At 48.7% G+C, this 19281-nt stretch overlaps 2 long non-coding RNA genes across 2 annotated transcripts in view; one reads left to right on the forward strand and one right to left on the reverse strand.

Moving 5' to 3' along the window:
- Positions 1-19281, forward strand: part of LOC106112913 (uncharacterized) — a 79766-nt gene that overhangs the window by 56992 nt on the left and 3493 nt on the right. The window contains exon 7 of the long non-coding RNA XR_003557479.2: positions 17669-17776. This is a non-coding gene — a long non-coding RNA (uncharacterized LOC106112913). The remainder of the gene's footprint in view (positions 1-17668; positions 17777-19281) is intronic.
- Positions 10022-17649, reverse strand: LOC114014092 (uncharacterized). Its single transcript, XR_003557468.2, has 3 exons — positions 15164-17649; positions 13129-13317; positions 10022-10876 (listed from the first exon to the last, which is right to left on the reverse strand). It is a non-coding gene; the product is annotated as an uncharacterized LOC114014092 (long non-coding RNA).

A 19281-nucleotide genomic window follows, 5' to 3' on the forward strand; every position in this document is an offset into this window, starting at 1 on the left:
CATGCAGAGCACTTGATGTTCATATTTCTATCTGACTTTTTTTAGTGTAAAAGACAAACTAAACCAAACATTTCAGCTTCATTGGTAACTTGCTGTCATTTGTATTTGGGAAAAAAAAGAAAGTCACATATTCGTATGCTTGCTTCCCTCAAGACAAATGCTTTTGAGAGTGCTCTTTTCTAACTTTATTGCTCAAAAGTGTCAAGGAAATCTGAGTCACTTGCCTGCTTTGAATTGTAAAGAATAAATGGGCTTCTCAACCCCTTGGGCTGTTTCGAAATCTCAGCCAGAGGCCTCTATTAATAACCCAGTGAGTTCTTGTATGACACTTTCTTATCCACATCTTGCAGATGGGAACGCAGCATGGTAGTGCTTCTCCAAGGTCACTCAGCAGCAGTCACGGCCAGAGCCCAGTCTTTCTCCTGCTGCCCGCTGACCTACTTGAACTGGATAAAATGCATCATCACCTTACACAACAGCTTTTCCCTTAATGCACACCAGAAAACTAGGGATTTTCTCATGGAAATTTCCAGGGGAAACTCTTACTCTCCTGGTCAGAAATGTCTGTCTGAGGAAATTCAGCTTTTTCTGTAAGGAAGCTTGAAAATGCAGGGAAGTGGGGGTTACCTTCCAGTCTCCCCCACATTTCCCAGTTAGAGAGGAAATGTGTACAGCTGTGCAGCTGCAGGAATTTGATAATAGATGGTTTCTGCAAATATATGATCCAAGGCTACAAGACTTACTCGCAAGCCAGCAGCACCGACTAATGCTAGCTGTGCCAAATGAGTGCTAGTAAAACCTTCAGGCTACACCCAGTTGTCATGTGTTGTTGCAAATGCTGTGGCATGTCCTGCAAATCTTCATGGTTTGAGAATCACAGAAAGCACAGTGAAGTCACCCTTTCAAACTCCCTTGCCCAAGAAGTCTGCTTGTTATTGTCTTCTGCTCAGCAAGTTTGCTGGTGATACAAAACTGGGAGGAGTGGCCGATACACCAGAAGGCTGCAGTGCTGTTCAGCGAGACGTGGACAGGCTGGAGAGTTGTGTGGAGAGGAACCTAATAAAGTTCAACCAAGGCAACTGTAAGGTCCTGCACCTGGGGAGGAACAACCCCAGGCGCCAGCACAGACGAGGGCTTGACCTGCTGGAGGGCAGCTCTGCGGAGAAGGACCTGGGAGTGCTGGTGCCCAGCACATGGTGCAGTGCCCGTGAGCCAGCAGTGTGCCCTGTGGCCAAGAAGGCCGATGGCACCCCGGGGGCATGAGGAGGAGCGCGGCCAGCAGGGGAGGGAGGTGATCTCCCCCTCTGCTCTGCCCTGGTGAGGCTCATCTGGAGCGCTGTGCCCGGTGCTGGGCTCCCTGGTTCGGGAGAGACAGGGAACTGCTGCAGAGGGGCTGGCGGAGGCTACAGAGATGGTGGGGGGAGTGGGGCATCTCCCTGGTGAGGAAAGGCTGAGGGAGCCGGGCCTGTTCAGCCTGGAGAAGAGAAGGCTGAGAGGGATCTTATCAATGTACACAAATCCCTTAAGGGCAGCGGCAGGAGGATGGGGACAGGCTCTTTTCAGCGGTGCCCAGCGGCAGGACAAGGGGCAACGGGCACAAACTGCATCACAAGAAGTTCCATCTGAACGTGAGGAAGAACTTCTTTACCCTGAGGGTGACAGCACACTGGGACAGGCTGCCCAGGGGGGCTGTGGGGTCTCCTTCTCCGGAGACGTTCAAAACCTGCCTGGATGCAACTCTGTGCAACGCACTATAGGACAACCTGCTTTAGCAGGGGGTTGAACTGAATGGTTTCCAGAGGTCCCTTCCAACTCTGACCATCCTGTGGTTCTGTGATTGCTCCAGTGTGTGCATTTCACAGTGACAGTAGATAAAACCAATCTACTGTGGGTCATCAACACTGGTGTGACTGTGACCTCTGAGCATGGTGGGTCTCTCTTATGAACAGGAACATCCTTGCTTCATGTCTCCAGCTGACCAGTCTCTTGGTGGCCACGAAGAGACTTTGTTTCACAGAGCAGAATGCAGTGTCAAAAGCCCCAAAAGGACCATTGTGAGTGTGTTCAAACATAAGATTGCCAAACAAGCCCCTGGGACACCGGCAATGGTAGTCCTATAGAAACTGTGGAATGAGCAGGGCTCTGAGATAGCGGTTTGACTCAGAAAACCTTAATACAGCAGCAAGGGAAGAGGTGGCTACACCTCACCAGGTGTTCTGCATGAGGGCAGGGCTGGGCAGAGCCAATTCGGCAGCTGCAGCTGCCTATGAAAGCCTGGCTGGGCAGGTAGGCTGGCTGTTTGGATGGGTGCGTAGGCAAGCAAGCAAGCAAGCATGCATGCATGCATGAACACACACACAGACAGACAGATGGACGTGCAGATGGACGGATGGAAGTAGGTGGGTAAAGTGAGCTTGGAGCAGTAATTTTCTACTCTATTTTCTCCCATTTGCTTTAGCAAAAAATGCTAGGCAGAATGTGGCCTGATCTGGGGCTTGACCAGATAAGGGTAATTCTCCACTGGCAGAGCTTTTAGGGAACTTGTAACATGTGCTAAAGGTAATGGGACTGCTGGGGGCGGGTGGTGGCTATTTAATGTATCGACTGCTTACTGCTAGTTAGTACTGAGCGGGCAGTGCTGTGGGCTAGTAGCTGATGAGATTTCTTTTGGTGTGGAGAGAAAAAGCTGCTCTGGATGCAGAAGTGCTCTCTGATCACTTCTTCAGCAAATGCTGTTAATGGAGCAGTTTTTTCCAGAGAGCCTGCAGGAGTTCTGCCTCTTGGATTAGGGATATAAACTAGAAGGGAGGACACTTCTGTGTTGTAGAAAGTTAAACCTGAGTGACTGATGGGTCAGGTGCTGACCCGCTCCTTGTTTCACAGAGGGTGGTACGGAAACAAGTGGCAATTAGAATAGCCATGTAACCTTATATTGGTACTGGGCACCCAGGGATGCCCCCTGGGCTATAAATCAGCGTAACATATATTCCTCACCAAAAGCAGACCTCTCTTCTCTGTTATGCTGGTACCTCGTGTGAGTGGAGTCCCAGGATAGGAATAGAGATTTATTTTAAATCTCTATTCTGAGATCAAACTGAGATCATCTGCATGGAAATAGTTATTTGTATGCCAGGATAAAAGTGTCCATGTGGGAAGTTACACCACTACATCCAGATCACAAAGAACTATATCCACTGAGCTAACCCAACATAAAACTCCTGTCCTATATCCAGTGAGCTAATAGACAAGTACACAGCGATGACATCCCATGCACTCTGTTGTACACTGAACAAGGCTACCCATACCTGAACAAGTGTCTTATGACTCTTCTTCTTGTTCCTGTTTTTTATATCGTTTAAAACAACGGTTGTTTCCTGCTTGGTAGCCGGTGGCCCTGTTGGACTAGTGTGTGATTCCTACAGTGTCGCCATCAACTGATCTAGATAGCCTTTGCAAGGCTGTGGGTCTGGTTAAATACAACAAAATAAGTAAAAACTACCATCAGTCCCATGGGTTGTAGCTCTTTACATCACATCTTCTCATTCTATATCATTTAGCAATTAGGAAATTGGGAGCCTCAGTTTTAAGGGCTCTTTGTATCCCCAATCTGTAGCAGACAAAGGCTTCCAAACCTGACTAAATATCCCCTATACCTCAGATCAGTGGGATATGCTATGCTTGCCATATTTCACAAGGGCCCCAGGTAAACAGAGCTGTGGAAATTATCATGGGAAATGAACCCAGCCTGAATAACAGCTCATGAATGGCACCACAGCAAAATTTTTGCAGATTCTGGTTAATGCCAAACGGGGGAAACTTAGCATCTCTGTTCTTTACTAACTGCAGGGCATTCATCCCAAGGAAACTGAACTGAAATTAAATATTGCTTGGCTTGTGGAGTTGTTGTTTGTTCCCAAGGGAAAATGAATTCTCCAGAATGCTTTCCTACAGAAAACTCAAAGCTTGCAGAATTTGCATTTGCCTACCCAAAAGAGTTATTTCAGTGAAGAACTCCCGGCCGGCTCTGAAGCTTGGTTATTTAGGGCTGAGCCTATGTAGGGACGTCAGCGATGCAGCCCACTATTAGCTAAGTTAGCTGTAGAATTTGATCTCTTACATATTTCTCTTTAATAGAAACAGAGCCATCGACAGACTTCATGGTGATTTATGTTTCAGATAGCTCCCTGCCCTTAGTTTGGGGAAACTTTTGTTGTTACCTTATGCCCACGGAATGATTTCTTTAACATAATAGTCTCTCCGTCTGATAACTACTGTGAAATAGTATGCTGAGGTGGCAGGGACCATATCCATGTCTTAGAAGCCCTCTCCTTGCTGTCCTGTGGGACAGCGTGTGGGCAGCCACCCACCTACCCATCCGTGTGGTCCAGGCTGCTTTCCTGCCCCAGTGCTGCCTCTCCTCAAATTCCCCAGTGATGACCTTACTGCAGCTATTTCCATGCCTGTAAATCACCTTGCCCATGTGCGGCTATGCTGTTAATTATGTCATGTGAAGACAAATTTACAATGTGGACCAACAGTAAGAAATACTCCTACTTGAAATGATGCAAGATCTATACTCAGCAGGCTCTCTGTAAATCACAGCCAGCTCCATGCACCAGGCGGATGGGCTTTTCCCACCCACTGGCAAAGGTTGTCATTATTGGTTCTGATGGGCCAAAAGAAGGGAGTGCTCCATGACTTTGAGCCAGAGCCTGAAAACTAACCTACGTCACTCCAAGTGGATGGAAAAAGCCTGTTTGTAGATGCCCATGTGCTGAGCGACCTGATTTTCTGTGTGGTTCTGGTGAAAAAAAGAATAATCTTCTATTGGCACCTGAAAACATTACTTATCTGGGAGGAAATTTGCCCCAGATGTGCTGGCTGGGGATGGAGCAATGACTTAAGTGCTTGGTGGTCTCTGGTGCACTGTCCATGTCCCTCTGCACCTCCAGGTACTCATCTGCCTTCAGTCACCCCTTGTCTGGAGAGGACCAGGACAAGTGATGGTGCTGTGGCTTGGACACTGGAGGACCACCTCATAGTCTGGGGACAGAGCTCTCACCTTTTGCAGGTGACCTAGAAAGTTCAGAGGGGAAATAAGAGACATGGAGTGACACTGGCATTTGCTTAACGAAGCCAGTATCTATGCTCAGACCTTTAACTTCCTGAAGATCAAATGTGCAGGTGAAAGCATCTGTTTAACACAGAGCTGGAGTATTTCAGCATGCATTTCCCATACCAATCTCATTTCTTTCCATAGAAAAGGCAAACTGACCTGAGAGATCTCCTAGGACATCACCAGAGCTGGGCTGGGTTATCCCTGTCCCCGACTGATGGCTTTCCCCTCCCAGTTCCTGCCTCTGTTGACCTTTGCAGTTCAGCTAGAAGAAAAGCCAAAGCAAAGTTTCCAGCTGAGGGGATGTCAGCCAGATGCAGGGGCATCCTGGTGGGACGTGCCCAATATTTGGGCTACTCTTGCCAAGAGGAGGGAAGTCCAAGTTCAGCTGTCTAGGAGCAGCTGTTTATGTCTAAGAGACACTCAGTGTGGGCTCCAAAATTTGGGAACATCTTCCATCCTTTCTGTAAAACTCTTTTGCAATTAATGTTCTCAGTAAGCACTAAGTCTGGGTTGGGTGCCAGGGAAGTGCTGCTAAAGGAAAAACCAACAGTTCATGAATGATCAGTTTAAACAACAAAAATGAAATGCCCACCTTGGCATATAGTCATTTTTCCATTTCCTGGCTTTCCAGTAATTTCCAAGGCCGTTGCCATGTAAATCCACTGAACAAACATCTCACATTACCGCCCACTTGCTCCCTGTGTGGCGTCCCAGAGTCTGGACATCCATCCAGGCACCCCCGTCTTCCTTTCAGGTCCAGCTTTGCTGGCTAACCACCCTATGTGGGTTTTCAGTGCAAACTAAACATCCCTCACAAAAAAATTATGGCATTTCATCTCTCTGCTGTATCCAGTGTAGTCCTAGGCTTTTCTCACAACAGGAAAGGGCATCTGTGACACCCGCAGGCAGCACACCAGTGGGCAAAAAGCATGCCAGAGTGGGATGATCCTTTTTCTCTCCTTCGTCTTGCTGAGAAATGGTGGCAGTCCAAAGTAACGTGGGCCTCCTTCCACCTCTCTTTTGCTAAAACTGTGTTTCTAGCTGACCCTGACTTTTAGCACAATAATTTCACTGCTTTTTCCAGGTGACAAAAAAAAGCTGGGGTCTGCTTCAGCGGGGCTGTCTGCCTTACTGTTCAGTGCTGCTGAGTGGGCGCTCTCTTGGCAAAATGCTGTGTCCCTGATGCAGAGCAAGGGTGGGTTTCAGGGCCTTGAGGTGGTGGGGACAGGTGGGTCACTGCCACTTCCAGGTCAGAGGAGCCCAGAGGACCTGCCTGGATGCAGCAGTTGCTCCTGGAACCACGGTTTAGGTGGAAGCCTTCAGCTTTGCAGGGCTCCCATGGCTTCTCCAAGGAAGGGCAAGTCCAGAGAGTGGTTGCAACTCTTGTCATCATGGTAAAACTTGCCTTGACAGCTCCGGGGCAGCCAGGCAAATACCTGCAAGTGTGGTCCCACAGGTGGTGGGAGAACCTGGCATGTCCTGAGTCCTCCTGCGCACCCCATCTCACTGCTTTGCCAGGGCATGGCATCCCCAAAATCAGAGCTGCCTTACATCATATTGGCTGTGGTGGGCTCATGTGACTGTCTCCCTTCTCGCGCTCCTCCGCATGCCTGACAAGACAGCCCCGGTTAAAATTACGCTGGTGTAATGCCTCAGGGCTTTTATTTTTTGACAGTGCATATGGAAGGCAGCTGTCAATTAGCAGCTGAAAAAATAGCCTGCAGGGCTAATGAGAGCAAACCTAATAGAGACCTCTTCCAAATTGTTTCCATCCATTTTTCAGGGCTTTTAATTGCTGTCATATTAGAAGGATGCCAGAAGGAAAACACGGGAGGGAAAGCCCCGTTTGGAGGTAGATTTCTCTGTGCCAGGACTGACTCAGAGGTAACCGCCTTCCCTGAACTTCATTTACAGGAGTTTCTCAAGTTGTTTCCAAAGCTACGTTTGGAGCTGGGCCCCAGCCAGCTCCTGCAATCCCTTTTTCCCTGCAGTGAGGATGGAACCAGGATGTGATACCAGCCGCCACAGCCGGATCGAAGGCTGGGGACAGATGCTGTCTCCCATGCACCTGCAGCACTTGATTATTTTTTTAAAGGAATATAGTCAAGAAGGGAATAATATGTACTAAAACAGCAATGGTAAAATATTTCATATTTCTAAATTCTTACCAAATAAAAGGCTTCCTATTTATTGTGGGTGAGGGCTGTGATGGAGCCCCACTGCATTAGGTGCTGCAGCAGAAAGTGAGGGGGAACCAAGGCAATGAATGAAACATGGAGAGGGCAGCAAGGACAAGAAAACAAAGTGATTTATGAAACTGTTATATATAGACAGAAAGACTTACCTTTCATCCCTACATGGATTTAGATGAATTCATTTCCGACAGTGGATATATTCACCTGAGGGGCTTTTCTTAGGCTCAGCCTTTGAAACGAGGGGTGAATGGCTGCTGTCTCATGGTTACAGATGCTTTTTTTTTTTTTGTGGTGAGATCAGCCCTCCATGCATGATGTGGGTATCCTAAGAGGTGTTATGTTGCCCAGCATTCATTCTTTTCCTCTCAACAGCTTGTTGCTCTGTAAATACTATCTATCTGCTTGTCTGCCTGGACCGCATCCTGGTTCAAAGGTATCCATCATCCAAGGATCTGCTGCTGCACTGTCTGGTGTTGTACAGCTGTTTGCTTCTGGATCCCAGCTGTGGTGGATGTGCTTTGTCCAGCCCTTAGCTAATACAAAAGCTGCAGAATTGTGGAGGGCAGGAGAGCACATGCACTTGAAGATAATTGAGAAATAAGGATTGAAAGCGTGTGCTAAATGGAAATAAGGGGTTGTACTTACTTGTGGTGTTACCCAAGAGTAGGCTGTAGGAGGTGCTTGACTTGGTAAATAGGCTGATGAAAACACAGATAATACAGGGGTCATCAGAGAAGGCATGTGGCTGGCCTTTTGGATTGATACCTGCTCTTTGTTATTAATCTTTTTCACAGTTAATAAGGTACCCAAGGGTTTGTACAAGCATGTTTGAAGAGAGAACCAAGGGTTCCTCTGGATGAAGGCACTATCAGCCCCATGCACAGGGTTTATAAATTAATATATGCCAGTACCAAAATCTTGAATCAAACCGGCAGATTTTGCAAAAGGTTGGGCTAAGGGTGAGCCAGTCCAGCATGTCCTAACGCGGCCATTAAAAGCACATAAAAAATGACCTGGGAGGCTTGCGACGGCAGCCACAAGACCATGTGCTGCAGGGCGGCCCCGCCATGGGAGCTTCCTGCTGCCTGCAGCAGATAAGGAAGCCCCAAGCAAACAAATTCATCTCCTTGCCAGTGCCACGAGTGCAACGCCTCTGCGAGGCCTCAGCCACCGCCAGGGTCAGCTGCGAGCCCTGAGGGATGCTGCAATCCGTAAAGGGGTTTCCCAGGGTGGATTGTGTTTTGCTCAGCCCCACTCACTGTAAATCACTCGGCAGGAAAGGGACTGGAAGGGAGGGGATGCCATTTCCTGATGTGCCGGAGCCTGCTGGGATCGAGTTACATTAATTAAAGCCTGATGCATGATTTCAACCCGTGGGCCAGTGCACGCTGGTGTCAAAGGGCTGAAGTCCCACCCGGGGAGGCTGCTGCCATGAATTTCCCGGTGCAGCGCTTGTGGTGCTGCCCCTTCCTGGGGACAGGGGCCCAAGCCATCCACGCAGCGGGGCACAGCCCCTGCGGGCAGCTGCTCAGGATGCTGGGACGGGGGCCAGCTGCAAGGCTGTGGGTGATGGGTCAGAGATGCAGCCCTTGTGGCGATGGGGCAGTGCAACTTTTTTGAGGCTTACTAGGCAAAAAAAAAAAAAAGCAAGCATTTCTTCCTGGCTTTGCCGTGATGTTTGACCCATCCTGTGTTTCACCAGCATGGCTTAAATAGGGGCTAATGCACCAAGTGTGCCTTTAATAACCCTGGGACAGTAGCAGCTTAGCAAAATAAACTTTCCCCAGCTGCACTGGTCTGGAAACAAGCCCACTCAGCTGCTTCCCATGCTGGCTCTTCTTTCTGGACCCGCCTTGCAAATCTGGGCCAGACTGGGACAAACCAGGGATGAGCCTGACCCAGGGAACATGCTGTTTGGGGAACACAGTGTCCTGCCTGGGGGCACTGCAGGGACAGTGTAGGATCAGTGGTTTTGTTCTAGCTCACCTGCCCCGGAGCCAGCACGGGGAGTTGCTCGGCACAGCCAAGTGTCAGGCTGGGAAGCCCTGGACATCTGGCCTGAGGATGGATCTTTGCCCAGCTGCAGTTGGATATGCTTGTTACGGGAGAACAAGCTCAACAGTAAAGGGAGAAGGGAGGAGAAAACCGGAGAAGGTGCCATCCATGAACCTGATGCTCTCCAGGACCACCATAAGTACCTTCACCACCTCCTCTTCCCTCTTTGGAGACTCTTCCTGTGTTTGGACACTGACAGCTTTCAGTGCGGGTGTGAAACATACTGGCTAAAACTCTTGCCTTCACATAAAATAAAGATGCAGCATGATGGCTGGTTGCTCACCTATAAGTCCTAGTGAGATGAAGCCCTTTTTGCCCCTCAGATTCATGGAGTGCTGAATGCCTGGCCACCACGTGCAAGGCAGGAAGGACCTGGAGCATCTACGCCATCTATCTATCCATCCATCCTGCTTCCCCAGACCATCTGTGAGGTCATGAACCCCCAGCACTGCTGCAAGCCCGTGTGTGGCGGGGTACGGCAGGGACGCAGTGGTCCGAGCACCGAGCCAGCCATCTGTTTCGTTAAATGCCACGTGTGCACTGTGTTTTTAAAAGGGAACAAGGCAAAACAACCCCTCATGAGATAATGGCTTGCAAAGTCCTACAGGGTCAGCTCCTTCTCTGCAGTGTGTCTGATGGCTGGGTCTGAAAGTCAGCTCTGAAGAGAGCTGGGCACACAAAAAGGGGCTCTGTTTGTCTTTCCAGGACAGGCAAGGCCCTGCACTAGAAGGGAAACAGCAGGAGGAGGCTCCAGGCTTTATTTATGTTCAATAAGTGCTGAGAAGCAGTGAACAGAAACCCAGGGATGGGGGCAGTTCAGGTAGGCAGCGCTTAGGGACAGGGAACCTTAGGAGACAGCTGGAAGCAGAGAAAGGCTTCAGGTATGTGCTGATGTTTTGGGGTTTTTTTTGCATATGATTGTGAAGGTGTTTTTGTAATTGTATTTCCAGTTTTATACTCAGCTGTCTTCTTTCTGAGGTTTTACACCTGTGTGTGGTTGGTGTTTAATGTGGTCTTAGGTGGTACCGATGAGCTAGAGGAGGGGAGACGTTGTCCCTTAGTGCCAGTAAGCAACAGGACAGGTCCTGGTGCAAAAAGGGGATGCCCAGGACATTGCATCCCAAAGGGCATTCCTTACCAGGACTTGAGCACTACATGGGTACGGCCAGTTGCCCACATTTGCAGGGAGAACCAAAACTAGCAGGAGGATGCATAGTAGATGGTTAAGGTCCATCCATCCATCCCCAAAAGGAGCTGGTGTGTCAGCCCTGTTAAGGACTCACCATGGGACTACGTTTCCTCTCTCTTCCCTGATGAAGAAGCTGCTGGATTTAGGTGTGAGGTGAGGGCTTCTCACTCCTATTGAACACAGAGTCTAAATCCCTTGTTTTCTCAAACTGAAAGGAAACGTTTTCTTCAGCCAAGCTCTTGGCGGCTTTCCTGGGGGCAGGTGGTCAGAGGCATGGTGTCAGCTCTCACAGTCCTCCTTTGCACGCAGTCTCCTTGCCTGCAGAGATGGAAAACAAGGCAATTATTTCCCTCACTTGGCTGCCTCACCTTCAGTTGACAGGATGCAAGCGAGCTCATTCCCCTGGCCAGGATCTGCCTCGACACCAGGGACTGACATCAGGGTCGAAATATCTCGGGCTCTGTGCAAGCTAAGGCATTCCTGTGATGCCTGGGGCCTGATGCAGTCCGGAGGGGACTGAGACTCACAACAACACAGAGAAGCAGCATCAACTACCCTTTTTCATTGATATGTAAATGCAAACCCATCTTCTCACTTTCCCTCCTGGGGACTTCTGACCTGTGTCTAAATCAGCCTTGGGCTTGGACTAAGCCTAACCCAGCACTCATCTGCAGGCTGAGCTCCTGAGGACTTAGTAAACCCTTAACCTTGCTGGCAAACACGGAGGAATGGGCTACTGTGCCAACCCTATGGAGGAGTCAACAGGAGCACTGCTGGTCCCCTGCAAAAACAACAACCTTGGTGGGCTTCTTTGAAGCAAATGAGGTTTTAGTACATAAAGAACCTGGGCTAGGTGAGCTGCCCCTCAAATTTATATCAGGACTGTCACTGGTCCCATTGGAACAGGTTTGGGGCTTCCATGATTGCCACCACCCACAAAAGCAGACTCCTCTAGAAGTGCTGGAGGGGGCATCTGCCCAGCTTTTTTTCTTCTTTTTTTTTTTGGACAGGCATTATCCAGCAGGTGATGATCTCCCATCATCTGAGAGACCTTTCTCTGCCTTTTAAGATTAATCTTGAAAGAGGCCTGCTCAATATCAGTCACAGGTAGTTTCAGAGGTGATGGAGAAGACTGTAAAAAGACCTGCCCATGGCTTAAGCCCATGGCAAAAATTATGATGTGATGGAGAGACACCTGCGTGGGGAGCAGGACTTGTTGGGAGATGGCTGTGCTGTGATCTCAGGTATGCTCCGTCCTCCCCTCTGCCCGGCAATGGTGCAAGGTGTTCATCCCTCCACCCACCCTCCAGGCTGAAGCCTCTGCAGGTGTTAAAGACATCAAGTGACCACCCTCCTGCTGGCGTTTTTCCATCTGCCTGTGCTCAACAGCTCATAATTTTTGAGCTGTAGGCTGGGTGCAAAGAGTAACGGGGCATTTCTGGGGCACCTGGAGATGAGAATAACCCACAGGTGAGATAGAGCTGGGTCTGGGACTGCACAGCGCTGGGATCTTCCAAGGCATGGGCTTGGAAGTGACAACTCCAATAATGTTAAGTGGGGGGGAAAAAACACAGCAAGCCCTCTAGGCTTATGTCAGCTGAGCAGCAGGAGAAAAAGTGATTTCTTCCAAGAAACATCCCTTAAACCTCCAGTCCAAAATACTTTCCGTGCCTTTGTTGCTCAACAGCACACCAGCACTCTCCTGGGGAATGTTTTTCTTTAAAAGAAATGCAGTGGTTTCGCAGGGAAGGGAGAGGCATGGGTGACAGCCAGGTTCACTGAGGGGTGGGGGTCTCTGTCCAACCTGAAATCTAGAAACCTCTTTACCTCATCCCACACAAAATAGCCTCCCTTCAATTGTCCCAGGTGCCCTCAAGCTTGTCAGGCCACTGATGAAATAATGTCAGGGAGACGACAGTTTCTTCCACCATCTCCAAGCTCCTGGGCACCGTCACCTCAACCCTACCCATGCAGCAACAGTGCCTCTGCAACCCTTCTGAGCCTGGGTCCAGGCTTGCATGAGTGCCCCTGCATTCAGAAGCATATGGGCAGAGGTCTAAATCCCTGCACTTCATTAAGGGTCAGGCACATGCTTAAAACTAAGTGATTCTGGATGTTGTCCACCTCCTGCTGTGCCCTTTCACGGCAGGAGAAGGCTCCTTGCATCAACAAGATCTTCTGGAAACACGTTGGGGTTATGTCATCTCCCTTGCCTCCTCTGCGGGTGTAAACTGGCATGACCTCATCGACTTCGAGAGAGCCCTTGGCTCTGGATGCGCTTCTATAATCAGCTCCGTAAATAAAAGAAGAGGGAAAATGATGAATGACACCCAAAGTTATCCAGCCAGCCAGGGCAGATTACTCACAGGCACTGCGCGTAAGTGACCTTGAAAATAAATTCCAGCTAAATTCTTTAAAAAACTTCAAGGGGAGGGTGGGGAGGTGAAGTAAACTGAACTTAAAATTCACACTTTCTGACTTTTTAAGTCCTATCCAGCAGAAAAAGGAGAGATTAGTTCTGTGTGTGTCCTAAGAAAGAGCAGAACATGATGTCAATCAATATACATCACCTGTGAGGGCTTCCAAAGGTGATCGGTGCTAGCCAGCCCTCTGAGGGTGTCTTCCAGCCATTTGGGGAGGGATGCTGCAGCAGACGTAAGGGCTTTGAAAATCCAGCTCTAGAAATGTGCTTCATCAGGACAAAGCAGAACTTAATTAGGGCTGGCTGGAAGTTTTTTTTTCTTTGTGAGGCTGCTCTCCTGCAAAACAGATCTTTTGTCAGAATAGGAATATTATTAGGAATTTTAGAAACAAGGCGGATGCTGTCATCTAAAATGCATTCTTCAAAAAAAATGCTCCTTCGAGGGCTTTGATGTGATTCAGTTATTTGTTCATTTGACTGTCAATGACACATTTTATAACAGAAAACTGCTCTAGAGATGGAGCCTTTCCAGGTGGGGTGATGTATGAATATTTTGGATGAAAACAATTTAAAATTTTTGCAGTCTCCCATTTGAATGGGAAACTTCAATTGCTGGCACAGCAGCTGATCAATTCACCCTTGTGCTCTAAACTCAACAACCTCCAGTAACCTAATAAAGATAAATTTTAAATATAAGTTGCTGGTTAAATGTCAGTAACAAATATATTCCTCCTGGTCCTTTCCCTTACTTTCCACAGAAGACATTTTAACAGCTTGAGTGATGCTGCTTTTATGATGCACAAGTCATTTTGCTAAACAGCATGATAAAAGTTTGTTCAGGCAGGAATTTCATTAACTTCAGGGTGCTTGTTGCACTTAGCGGCATTGGGCTTGGCGTGCAGGAATAATGGGTTCCAGGGCCTGAAATTTCCATTATTTCCCATCCAGATTATTTAAAAATCATTGGATGGATTATAAAAGGCTGCTGAACAATGAATGTACTGTTGTTTCTTATTATTTGTTGCTGTGCCCAGATGTTTGGTGTTTCAGGGTTCCCTAAGAGCACTTCAGGATGCCATAGAGGGAAATACATCCTGTAAAACAATTCCTAAATCTTAGTTTTGTCCTCATAAAGCAAAATTATGAGTGTTTGCGAGTGGGGTGAAACAGCAGTAAGTTCCTGCCAGAGCCAATGGTGCTGCTGAGTGTTTCCATCGCATCTTTTCCTCGATGAGGCTCTGTGCAAAGCAGGACCATCCTGCTTCACAGAGGGGGAAACTGAGGCACGGCAAGGAAAACTGGCATCCTGCAGTGCCATACAAACCTGAACATGGGATCAACCCTTCTTTTCCACCCCCAAGCCAGGGTTTCCCATGTGCCTATGACCAGATCCCTCCTGAGTGATACCCATCATGGAGATGTGCCTGCATCTTTTCTCCCCCAGGTTTGCACACCCTGTGGGAAGAAGGTGATGCGGACCGGCGGTACGCAGTTACTGGCTTTATGCCTCCCAGCTAGCTCCCACTTGTGGGATGTACATTGAAAAAAGACCCACCTAAATCCAATTTGCTCCCAGGCCGCATCTGTCTGGGCCATCCGGAGCACAGGTTTATGGGTGAGGGATGCACAGGACCTTATAATGGCCATTGTCAGAGCCCATGGGCTGGCTCTGCTCCGCTCACCAGCCTTTTTATGGGTGCCAGCTCCGTGATTAATGCAAATTGGACAAGGCTCCAAAATAAATATCCTGCCTCTGTGCTCACGAGCAGGTTGTGTGCATGGGGAATGCCACGTACTGTAACTAAATTGCTAATAAAAACACCGTGTTCTCACAGAATAAATAGCCCTGTGGCTTAAATTAAATAGTTAAGTGAAATATGGAGATGCTGGGTGCATCCCAAAATATCCCCTCTGAGAAGAGTTCCTGGAGGGTCCCATCCTGAGCAGTGGTGGGCCTGGTCCTCCCTGCCATGTGAGGTTCCCCCCTGCTCTCCGCCCCTGCAGCCATTTGGAAAGGATGGATGAGCTCATAGGGCAGTTTCAGCCGAGTTTTGCATAGTTTTGCGAAAGAAATTCCCTGTTCAGAGCATTTAAGTGTCAGTAACTGTGACGGGAAGGGTGTGAAGAGGGAGGAGAGTGGGATGGGAGGTGCAGAAAGCAATCCCCATCAGGGGAGTACTCACATCTTTCATGGTGGCAGCTTCATTGCCATCTCCACAGGCTTGGTCAGAATTAAGGTGTGATGGGTATGACATTACTAGGCTAAACCACGTCAGTGGCAAAACACAGGCTAAGAGAAGCCTTTCCCAGCACTAGTGACATTCAAAGAAGCTGAGGATGTGAAGATTTAGCAATAATTTGCAAAGCTTATACAAAGGAAGGGAAACAGAACAACTTTCAGTTTCATTTTGAGCGGCTATTTTTCCGCTGGCATTGCTCTCCGGAAGATCTTACGAGTCAAAAAAAAAACCCCACACCCCAAGGCCTCAGTAGAAATGCTTGCATCAAAAGGTAATTCTGTTTGCAATGTTTGGCAGGTGAAGAAAGGTTTTCATGTCTCAGTTGTCTCTGCTGACGACTGGGAGATGTCTCCTGTGACAACGCAGAGGCTCGGATGGAGTTAGCTGTTTTTTCCAAGGGCAGATGGACTTTTGCATTGAGCTTTTCTGGAGGTTAGGCCTTTCTACAGGGCTCCTGTGGTGTTATGTGCCAGTTCAGAGGTAGAAATGAAAGCTGAATTTAGGGATCTCTTTACTGGTGTCCTGCCTCAGCCATTAGTCTGGAAACCATGTGAGGAAAATGGACTAAATTATATTCTTGATGCTGTTATTGTCATACAGTCTTCCAGTTCTTAATTTATGGAGTGTGGACGTCTCTTTTTTTAGAAAATTATTTCAAAGCTGGCTTCAGTCTTTTAAACAGCCAACTTTCCTTTACTGTTTATTGTTATATTCCTTTTAAATTTGATGGCCCAGCCTGTGCTAAAAGCCATTCTCCCTATGCTGATGTCACATTGCTGATGTAAAAAGGGCTGTTTCCAGCAAGAAGCAGAGAGCAGGACTGTGGTCTGTATTCCCCAAATCCTGTACACATGTTCTCCCATCAGGCCAATTAGGAAATTATTAAGAAAAGCAAATTCCTGACTTTGGACCAAGGTGAGCCAGCGGCCGTGCCTCAGTTTCCCCTCTGTCAAAGGGCAGTGATGGCAGCAGCCTATTTCACCCCGAGGCAGTGCCATGCACCCAGACTGGGCTGTGTCAGTGTGGGTGATGTGTATGAGTGACGCTAATTGCATGGTGAGCTTTTACTCAGTGCTCTGGGGATTTTTTCCAGCTGGCTATTTCCAGCCTTACTCTTTCCAACACAGAGGCAGATTTACAAGGGGAATTACACTGGCTGCGGCTCACTGCTTCCCTTGCCAGCTCTCTGCTAAAAGCTCCTGTGGGGTATCTCACAGCACTAGCGGGCTCACGTCTGTCTAGTGATGGAAACCCACCCTTAAAGACCTATGTTTAACCTCCTTTTTAATGCCTTTGCTTCTCACCCGCATCTAATGGTGCTTAGTCCATAGATGCATCTGATGATGCTTAGTCCACGTATGAATTGCACTTTTTCCAGCTCAGCCTCCTCTTTAAGGCTCAGGTTTTACTCTCCTCAGGTGACTTGTTTTAGAGATTGGTTTTTGCCTGGTTCAGAGCCCTGTGCCATGATGGCCAGCAGCAGGGAGCTGCTGTAGCGGATGGCAGCAGTTGCCTCCCCACTTGCACAGACTGCAGGTGAGATCCTCTGCACCCTTGAACATCCCTCCCACATCCCACTGCACCCTGGACAGGTCCTCAGTGTTGGCCACCTTGGCAGCAGCATTGTTATTTTGGGACATGGGGAGTTTGCTCAGACTGGTGCTCACTGGCACAGCAGTGCAAAATGGAGTGGCTGTGGAGACTACCCAGCTTGGTCAGGGTTCCTTTGGCACATTTCTTTTTGGCACATTCAATGTCACAATGAAAATCCTGCAAAAGCCTAAGAGAAAATGTCAGGAGGAATTGGAAGGATGGTCCCGCATTGCCAGCATCAAGGATGCTCCTGCATCAAGGGATGCTCCCATGGTGCTGGCAGTGACTTGTAGAGGCACATCCCCAGCCCTGCTGAGGTGGCTTTGGTTCTCGTGCACATCCGCCAGTGCAGGGTCTGCCCAGCTTGTGGTCTCTGTGTCTGCACCTTTTCCTTTCACTCTCCTTCATCTTTTATTCCCTGAGAAAACATCATTTTACATAAAAGTTTGATCTTACCCAGGACCAGCTGGCCAGCCTGTCCTTCCCAAGAGAAATGAATAAAGAATAAAACCTGACTGTGTGGCAGATAAAGGTACATCCACAACGTTTTCAGCTTTGAGGGGGAGATTTGCACTTGCCTGGGATATTGCAGAGAGCAAGGAAAAATGCCCAGCTCAGCACACAAAACACAACCCCGAAGAGCAGGGCAGCTCGGGGAGATTTCTGGCTCACACCTCCATCCCTCATAATGGGCAAAGATCCCTGTGGTTTATGGAAGACTTGCTTTTCAGCTAAACAAAATGTCTCCCAGGGTGTATTTGCCCTCCTTGAGATCCAAAATATTTATAAAAACGTATGAAGTTTGTTATACATCCCAAACTTCTGTAATGAAAAACTTTTGCTCTCCTCCTGCAGCCAGTGAGGAGCATCACTCCGGGTTAAGGGTGGGCTGCTGGGATGCGTGGGGAGGAGATCCCACCCTTCCTCTGTCCGGGTGCCCAGTGAAAATCATGTTGGATCATGGTAAGACACATGTTTTTTCCCATGAGTGGAAGGTGTCTTTGTCTTTTCTTCTTGGATTCCCTTTCTTCTGGGTTTTTACATGAAAATAAAAGGGGAAAAAAAGAGAATGGGGTTTGGGTTTTTACCCAGGAAGCAAACTTTAGGGACAATCTGAGCAAACCATGAGCCTTGTGAGAGGGTGCTGGGGAGCTGCGAGGGTCTCGTGGCCACAACCTTTCCCCTGACACTTATCCCTTTGGAGATGTGCAGCATATCAGGGCTGATCCCCATCCCCACACCCCCATGGAGGTGACAGACTCCCAGCAGCAAGGAAATGGGGCAGGACCCTCTCCAGACCAACACAGGCGCTGAGGAACAGAAGGAGGACCTCCCACCACACATGTCCAGGCTTAAAGCAAAGATGCTGCAAAATTGTGGTCTTCAAAGTGTGTGGGCTCTTCAGGACCTTGCCTTTGGAGGCAAGAGGGGTCACTGAGGACATCCTCTCCTCCCAGCACAGGAAGCCACCGAGTGATGGGAAGCAACCTCTTCACAGGGGCTCAGACTGAAAGCCTGGGGCGTGCCTGCCTGCACCGTGAAATATTTATTCCGTGTGGCATGCTTGATTTCTTTTCCAAGTCCCCCCCCTCCCCCCCTTGTTTTTTATCCATCTCTCTTCCTTTTCAGACCTGCCTTATTCCAGTATTTATGGGCAATACATGGCAAAAGACCAGAAGGGTTTTTTTTCCCCTGGACCCTGTTTTAAGAATTACTTCCCCTCGCCATCCTGCCCAGAAAGACCCATGGAAATTAGGAATGGAAAGGACCTGCAACGTTGGGTTTTGTGCTGCTGCCAAGGCGAGACTTCCCAGAGCGATGCAATCTCTAGCGCTTCGGTTATTTGATGTTTAACAGACCCAGGTGTATTGCTGATGCAGAGATGAAAGCTCACGTTTTCCAGGACAGGCACAGGGCAGTCTGGTGGCCTGGGCTTGGCTTTGGGCTGCCATTCCCTGGTTCCTCAGGGAACACAGTGGCCACCAAAGGGGTTGGCTCAGGCTGAAAGCCACCATGGGAAGCCACAACCTTCCCCCAAAGTGAAATTCTGCTTTACTGATGCTGACATAAAGCCAGAGAAAGTCTCTTTGGATGAAAAATCAAACGTCTTGTCCCGCCATATCCCTCTCTGGCTCTCAGCTTGCAAAACAGAAGTTGGCCACCAGTACCCCAACTCTACTGCTAAACGTGCTAAATATGACTTTAATTTCTGCTCTGCTTTCTTGCCACAGGTTTTGAAAGAGCAACTGCTTGCAGCCCAGGCCAGTGCATTCTTGGATGCAAAGTTGGTATAGTTAATAGGGGAACAAGAAGTCTTTGGCATGATGCACTGTCCCCATGGTAGCCCAGCTGCAAGGCAGGGTTTGCCTCAGGACCCTGTGATGAAAGCCTGGGGTGCTTGGGGGAGCTAAGAGCCCAGGGGGCTGTGATATAACTATATAACCTTGGAAAGGCTTAGAGGGAAAAGC

This window comes from Falco peregrinus, chromosome 8 (assembly GCF_023634155.1).
Source record: "Falco peregrinus isolate bFalPer1 chromosome 8, bFalPer1.pri, whole genome shotgun sequence".
Taxonomy (NCBI): Eukaryota; Metazoa; Chordata; class Aves; order Falconiformes; family Falconidae; genus Falco; species Falco peregrinus.